Genomic DNA, 7,909 nt, shown 5'->3' on the forward strand with positions numbered 1-7,909 from the left:
AATTTTAGCCTAAATAATAATGTGAAAGGCGAGAAAAAATAAAAATTGATTAGAAATTTATATATTCCGTTGACTAAAATAAAGAAAATACCATAATTTGGCAAGACGATTACATAATGAAAGAACACATCTTATCAAGACTTAATTCATGTTGAATTACAAGATAGGAAATGAATCATAATCGTTATTCTACTAGAAAATTATAAGATATAAAACATCAAAAGTACCTTAAATAAAAATAAAGAAGTTGCTAATGCCATATTAACTATTCTAACAGTCATCAAACTTGCATCATTTCTTTCATAATTCTCCACTCAGATTGAGAATCCTGTGTCCACTTCCTTGTACTATAAAAAGTGTAGGTTGCTGCAGAACCACCTTTGCTGACTTTGGATGGTGGAAAGAGAAGTGTAAAACGCATGAGAAACTCAAGCAAAACGCCAATTCCTAGTGCACCATGCAATTGAAAGAAACCAATAAAGTTGAAGTTGAAGTTTGAAGGCTCACGAGCCTTCATCCGCCAACTATGCAACGTGATAATATACTTAATTAGATAATGCTAGAAAACGAAGCATCATACGAGTTGTAAATTCAAACATCTTGTATATGATTCTCACGATCACAATTGGACCAATTTAAATAATATGTGTAGGTTTCCTTTGTGACAATGGAAGGCTCAAATTCTTGATCTCTAGCCTATTCCGACCTATCAACAGCACCACAATGCATATGGTTTAAAAATAGGGTGGTGTTATTTTTACACTCATTTTTACCTCTCACATGAGCTTTCAATTTCAGGTCGTTAGATTGAATGAATTAAAGAATACCAATAAATAAAAATTAATAAGGGTGTGTAGAGATAAAAATGAGTGAAAAACACTAGTCTGAAGATATTCGTAGGTGTAGCGTAAATCTTATACGTAGTAAGGGAATGATGTATCATAGATCTTTTTCTTGTTTTTGGGAAAATGGATATTTGAAAGCAAAAGATAAAACCTAAATGGATGGGAATCGTAAACCGGTAGGATTAGAATGTAATTAGATTCTAATTTAGCGGTATATATTAGATGTCATAAGTTCAAGTCTTCTTTCGTAAAATATTAAAAAAAAACGTTTTGTGTCACTTAGTACTACAGTTTAGTGGTATTCTTTTTCATTTGTAAGTGAGAGGTCTTAGGTTCAATTATCGTAAAAGACGAATTTAAACCACATTATTATAACCCTCTCCCACTCCTTTAATGTACATAATATCGCTTGTTAAAATAAATAAATAAATAAAATGCCTTGTTCATCTGTAGAGGGATAGAGACATAAAGTGGGAAGCCAAAAATAAAAAATAAACGTGGTCAAAATGTCAATAACACCACACGGCATACCAAATATGTTTTCTCATCACTATAATTATGGTGATGTTCACCATCTTATTCATCACTATTTGATGAGTTTAAATTCGAGATTTGTGTAGTGAGATACGAATTTCAACTCCTTCTTGCACCAAAGATCTTGCCATTTCCAAAGAAAATGGAGTTACATCTCTTTCCCATTTCCATTCAAGAGTTCTTATGTATTTCCACGCCCCTTTGAGAACCCGAAAAATGGACAACTTCCTTTTCTTAGGAACACATACAAGATTCGTCACTACAAAAAGGATAATTGTAACATCCCACATCGCCCAGGGGAGTGATCCTTAAATGTATATTCTCATTCCTACCTAGCACGAGGCCTTTTGGGAGCTCACTGGCTTCGGGTTCCATGGGAACTCCGAAGTTAAGATGGTAGCGCGCGAGAGCATTCCCAGGATGGGTGACCCATCGGGAAGTTCTCGTGTGAGTTCCCAAAAACAAAACCGTGAGGGCGTGGTCGAGGCCCAAAGCGGACATTATCGTGCTACGGTGGTAGAGCGGGCCCGGGAAGTGATCCGTCCCGGGCCGGGATGTGACAATTTGGTATCAGAGCCTAACCCTGGTCGCGTGTGTGCCGACGAGGACGTCGGGCCCCTAAGGGGGGTGGATTGTAACATCCCACATCGCCCAGGGGAGTGATCCTTAAATGTATATTCTCATTCCTACCTAGCACGAGGCCTTTTGGGAGCTCACTGGCTTCGGGTTTCGTAGGAACTATGAAGTTAAGCGAGAAGGGGACTAGAGCAATCTTATGATGGGTGACCCACTGGGAAGTTGCTCGTGAGTTCCCAAAAACAAAAACCATGAGGGAATGGTAAGCCCAAAGCGGACAATACCGTGCTACGGTAGTGGAGCGGGCCCGGGAAGTGATCCGCCTCGGGCCGGGATGTGACAATTTGGTATCAGAGCCTAACCCTGGCTGTGGTGTGCCGACGAGGACGTCGGGCCCCTAAGGGGGGTGGATTGTGACATCCCACATCGCCCAGGAGAGTGATCCTTAAATGTATATTCTCATCTCTACCTAGCACGAGGCCTTTTGGGAGCTTACTGGCTTCGATTTCTGTAGGAACTCCGAAGTTAAGCGAGAAGAGGGCTAGAGCAATCACATGATGGGTAACCCACTGGGAAGTTGCTCGTGAGTTCCCAAAAACAAAACCGTGAAGGAATGGTAAGCCCAAAGCGGAAAATATCGTGCTATTCCTACCTAGCACGAGGCCTTTTGGGAGCTCACTGGCTTCGGGTTCTGTAGGAACTCCGAAGTTAAGCGAGAGGGGACTAGAGCAATCCCATGATGGGTGACCCACTGGGAAGTTGCTCGTGAATTCCCAAAAACAAAAACCGTGAGGGAATGGTAAGCCCAAAGCGGACAATATCGTGCTACGGTGGTGGAGCGGGCCTGGGAAGTGATCCGCCCCGGGCCGGGATGTGACAATTTGGTATCAGAGCCTAACCCTGGCCGTGGTGTGCCGACGAGGACGTCGGGCCCCTAAAGGGGGTGGATTGTAACATCCCACATCGCCCAGGGGAGTGATCCTTAAATGTATATTCCCATTCCTACCTAGTACGAGGCCTTTTGGAAGCTCACTGGCTTCGGGTTCCATGGGAACTCCGAAGTTAAGCGAGTAGCGCGCGAGAGCATTCCCAGGATGGGTGACCCATCAGGAAGTTCTCGTGTGAGGTCCCAAAAACAAAACCGTGAGGGCGTGGTCGAGGCCCAAAGCGGACAATATCGTGCTACGGTGGTAGAACGGGCCCGGGAAGTGATCCGTCCCGGGCGGGGATGTGACAATTTGGTATCAGAGCCTAACCCTGGTCACGTGTGTGCCGACGAGGACGTCGGGCCCCTAAGGGGGGGTGGATTGTAACATCCCACATCGCCCAAGGGAGTGATCCTTAAATGTATATTCTCATTCCTACTTAGCACGAGGCCTTTTGGGAGCTCACTGGCTTCGGGTTCCGTAGGAACTCCGAAGTTAAGCGAGAAGGGGACTAGAGCAATCCCATGATGGGTGACCCACTGGGAAGTTGCTCGTGAGTTCCCAAAAACAAAAACCGTGAGGGAATGGTAAGCCCAAAGCGGACAATATCGTGCTACGGTGGTGGAGCGGGCTCGGGAAGTGATCCACCCCGGGCCGGGATGTGACAATTTGGTATTAAAGCCTAACCTTGGCCGTGGTGTGCCGATGAGGACGTCGGGCCCCTAAGGGGGGTGGATTGTGACATCCCACATCGCCCAGGGGAGTGATCCTTAAATGTATATTCTCATCTCTACCTAGCACGAGGCCTTTTGGGAGCTCACTGGCTTCGGGTTCCGTAGGAACTCCGAAGTTAAGCGAGAAGAGGGCTAGAGCAATCCCATGATGGGTGACCCACTGGGAAGTTACTCGTGAGTTCCCAAAAACAAAACCATGAGGGAATGGTAAGCCCAAAACGGACAATATCGTGCTACGGTGGTGGAGCGGGCCTAGGAAGTGATCCACCCCGGGCCGGGATGTGACAATAATGGTAACCTTAGTGGCAGACCCATAAAGGGACCTAGGAGATCCCAGGACCCCTCAGCAACCTTGAATTGTTGCTTGAAATTTTTCAGGGACCCCTCGCACTCGAGGCGGAAGGCTTGTGTGTGCAAGCTGCAACGGTTGAGCGGTGGCGTCTTCGAAGAAGACGACTGCGTGAAGAAGTTTTTTTTTTTAAGGCTTGGCCCAAAACGCTCATTTTGGTCAACTGTTTTAATTATTTTTTTTAAACAATATACAAAACGTATTCGTTAGTGTATATTTTGTTTTAAATTCCCTGCTAGCACGTCCCCCAAGTCCCACTCTTTCGCATCCCTTCCCCTATCCCATTGCCTTGATTTTCACATATTCACCCAATCCTCAATTCCCTAATTTTCAAAACCCTAAAATTCTAAATCCTACCCGATCCCATATTTAAATTTTACTCCAATATCATACCTTAATTTGTTTCAAATCTCCACACCACCACCATTTTGTTCAAAATTCATGCAAGTTTTTTGGTATTCTAATCTAATCTTAATTAAATTATATTAGATATTGATGGAGGTTTATAGTCAATTATTTGATATGTTTTATGTTTGTATACTCATGTGATTATTGGAATTTAGATGGAATTTTAGTTTATTGGTATATGTTTTGTGTTTTGTGTTTTTTTTTTTTAATTTTATTTTATATCAATTGTGTAATGAAGAAATAAGAAAATGGAAAGATTTTTCGCCAAAAGCCAAAAGCACCCTCTATTTGAATAATCTTGAAAGAGACCCGAGAATAAAACTCCAATCTTATAATTAAACTTTTCAATGTTATTTTTGTCTATTAATTTTTTGACCTTTATTATTGGGACCCTCCAAGTTTAAAATTCTGGATCTGCTACTGGGTAACCCCACCATTAACTACTTCATTTATGAATTTCATAGTAACAAAAATAAATGTCCTACAGAGACAACATTTGTAACTTGCTATTGTCTTGCCTAGCAGGCAAAGATTTACCTTCATGGAAAGGATAATTCATTTGAATCGATGTGAGAGTCTAACTACATTGCCAAAATCCATGTTGTATATTTGAAAGAGATTGACCCCCTTGCTTCTCTCAGTTACAATCAAATATTTGTAACTAATCCCTACCCCTCTTTTTTTTTTTTTCCCTTATTCTTTCTAAAAAAAACAAAGAAAAAGCGGTGTGAAAAGGGTTTCGCATAGAGTGAGCATTTCCACGTAGAGCGTTTTGAGTTGAAGGGGGCTCTCTACATTGCAAAACCTCTAATATTTGTAGGGATGAATTCAATGATGGCTATGTCTACCAAATGATACAATTCTGATAATATTATGACTCTTCAGCATATTCTCTTAATAAACTCGAAATTATTCTTGGCCGAAACTCTTTAACCGCTAAGTCTCGTCGTCTTCAACTAGAATTATGAACCTAAGTTGATTATGTGATTGATTCGACCTTTATTCAGAACCAATCATAATTTTTAATATTTCTCTCATCTAATAACTTAGAGTATATGGACCAAGTGCATGTTATTTATTGTTTTAAGTGAAGACTGTATATAGTCAAAAAATTCAATTTGAAGGGTTTCGAAAGAAAGCTCATTTAGCAGCTCACGCTCTCAAGCAAAAAGTGAAAATTTGATACATATAGGAGCATCTTTAGAGAAGAAGGTAATAATTTTTTTGTCATGTCACCTCTTATCCTTTCAACGAGTAAAACTTACGTAGTCCTTGTTTCACATTTTTATTTTTATTTTGTTCACCACGCAGTAGTTATGTGATACATGTCACGAGAGATACTAAAAAAAGAATATGAAAACAAAGGATATGTAAATTTGTTCATTATTCCAACGATGATAAAACAAGGGTATTGACAAAGTTGCCTCAAAAGAACTTTTCGACCAAAAGAAGTTGCCTCAAGGGTTTTTGGCCAGATAAAGTTGCCTTGCTGATCAATTAGGGCAAATTGCCACCCATCACCTATATATCTTATCATTAAAAGTACGTACATAGCAGTGATAGCACAAGCAAAGAATTAAGTAAAGTGGTATTTTTAAAACGTTTGCTAACTTTTGCCTCATATGCAGGTTGAGTGACAAACTTTTATCAGATGCTCTTGGGAGGACTTTCGAACACTAAGACCATCTTCAAATAAAATGTTAAAGTATAACAGTTAAATTATAATTGATGGTTAATGTGACAATCTGAAGTCTTATGACAAATTTTATACTTTTCCAAAAGAATTGTCAAATGTTATTTTCTTATTAATATAGAACTTTAAATGGTTGTATTTATTTAAAAATTTGATGAAACAAAATTTTTATCGGTTGAAATATTAGTAGAATAAGAGAGACCCACCATTAAAATTAATTAAAAATAAATTTGATATTGATGTTAAATTTGACTCCTAATCACAAGGGCTTCAAATTCAGTCATCAAATAACACTTCGGTTAAAAGAATTTTTTATGCCAAGTATGCACAATGACATCTCCACTTAAAATTCGACATCTTCTTTAAAGATGTTCTAAGTCTAACTAATTGGAATAGGAAAAACAAGTAGAAAGTACAAGCAAATAGGCAAGAGTTGAAATCTAGTCGTGAATGTTGGTATTTCAAACTTGGAAATGTTGTTGAACTAAAACAAGAGTGGTATTCATATTCACTTGGAAGTAAGAGATTTTAGGTTCGAATCCCGTAGACGGCAAATTCAATACCAAATTAGACTGCCCATTGAGTAACTTTGCCGAACTCCCATTTTCCTTTAGTGTAAAAATATCGATGTACTAAAAAAAAAAAATTCAAATAGAAACATCCAATAAAAATATTCACGAATTTGGTGAAAATGACATATTAAAAAAGGATAACACAGTAGGGGAAACTTATTATTAGTTAATATTATTTAAGACCAAGATCTCCTAAGCGGAATTTTGCTCCTTTAGATATTTCCAACAGCGGCTCATCTATTCTGTGCAATTATTTATCCATTAGGTAAAGGGATAAGCAATCGTTTCGAATGACACACAGATCTGGGCCAACCGACAATCAAATCAAGCGAAACAACTCAACCACTTCATCAACCAAAAAACAAAACCACGTCATCACCCAAAATGTAAAATCACGTCATCAACCCCAAACCACTACGTCTAGCAAAAGATATTTCAATTATTTTAATTCAATTGATTTCTTGATAGGCGTTTTTGCATTCACACACTTAAATTTCTTGGAAAGCGATGATCTTCAGATTTTTCTTTTCAAAATTTAGGGATTAGATGATTTGGATTTTTAAAATTTGATTCAACGATTAAAAACAGAAAAATTAGTAAATTTTTTTAAAAATTATAATAATTTTTAACCGTTGGATAAATTTTTTAAAGATCTGGATCATTGATCTCTGAATTTTAAAGGAAAAGATCTGTAGATAATCTCTTTCCAAATTTCCTTAACGTAGAAGATACTAGAAGGTCGTGTCGATACTGATTCCATATACCCTTCCCCAGTTGTAACGAATATTGGATGAGAATTCAACTGAGGAATATAGAAATGGAATACAATAATTAAATTAAATAAAGGCCTTTTCAATGAGTCGCACGGTTGAAATTACGTAAGCAGGGGGCCACGTGTCAATGTGTAGGAGGATTACTATTTGGCAAAAAGAATCACTATTAGTTCATCGTGTAGGAGTTTGCTTTTGCAGTTTATTGGAGTTTGTTTGTTAAGAAAAAAATAATGTTAGAGAGATTAAATTTATATACTAAATTAATTATTATAAGACTTAATTAGCTTGTAAATTAGTGATTTTTATATATCATGTTTTGTCGAATATCTGATATAGTAAATGCACGTGCCAACTCTCAACATATCTTATAATTCGTAAAATGCTCGAAACAGGAAAGAGATTTTTAGAATATGGTGGTCACATTAGCCACGTAATCAGAAATGACTTTCATTTGCATTTGAAAGCATTGCCTGCCATTTGGGAACCTTGGTGACTTTTT

The sequence above is a fragment of the Pyrus communis genome, chromosome 9 (genome assembly GCF_041283825.1).
Source record: "Pyrus communis isolate YQ-2024b chromosome 9, ASM4128382v1, whole genome shotgun sequence".
In the NCBI taxonomy this organism is placed as follows: domain Eukaryota; kingdom Viridiplantae; phylum Streptophyta; class Magnoliopsida; order Rosales; family Rosaceae; genus Pyrus; species Pyrus communis.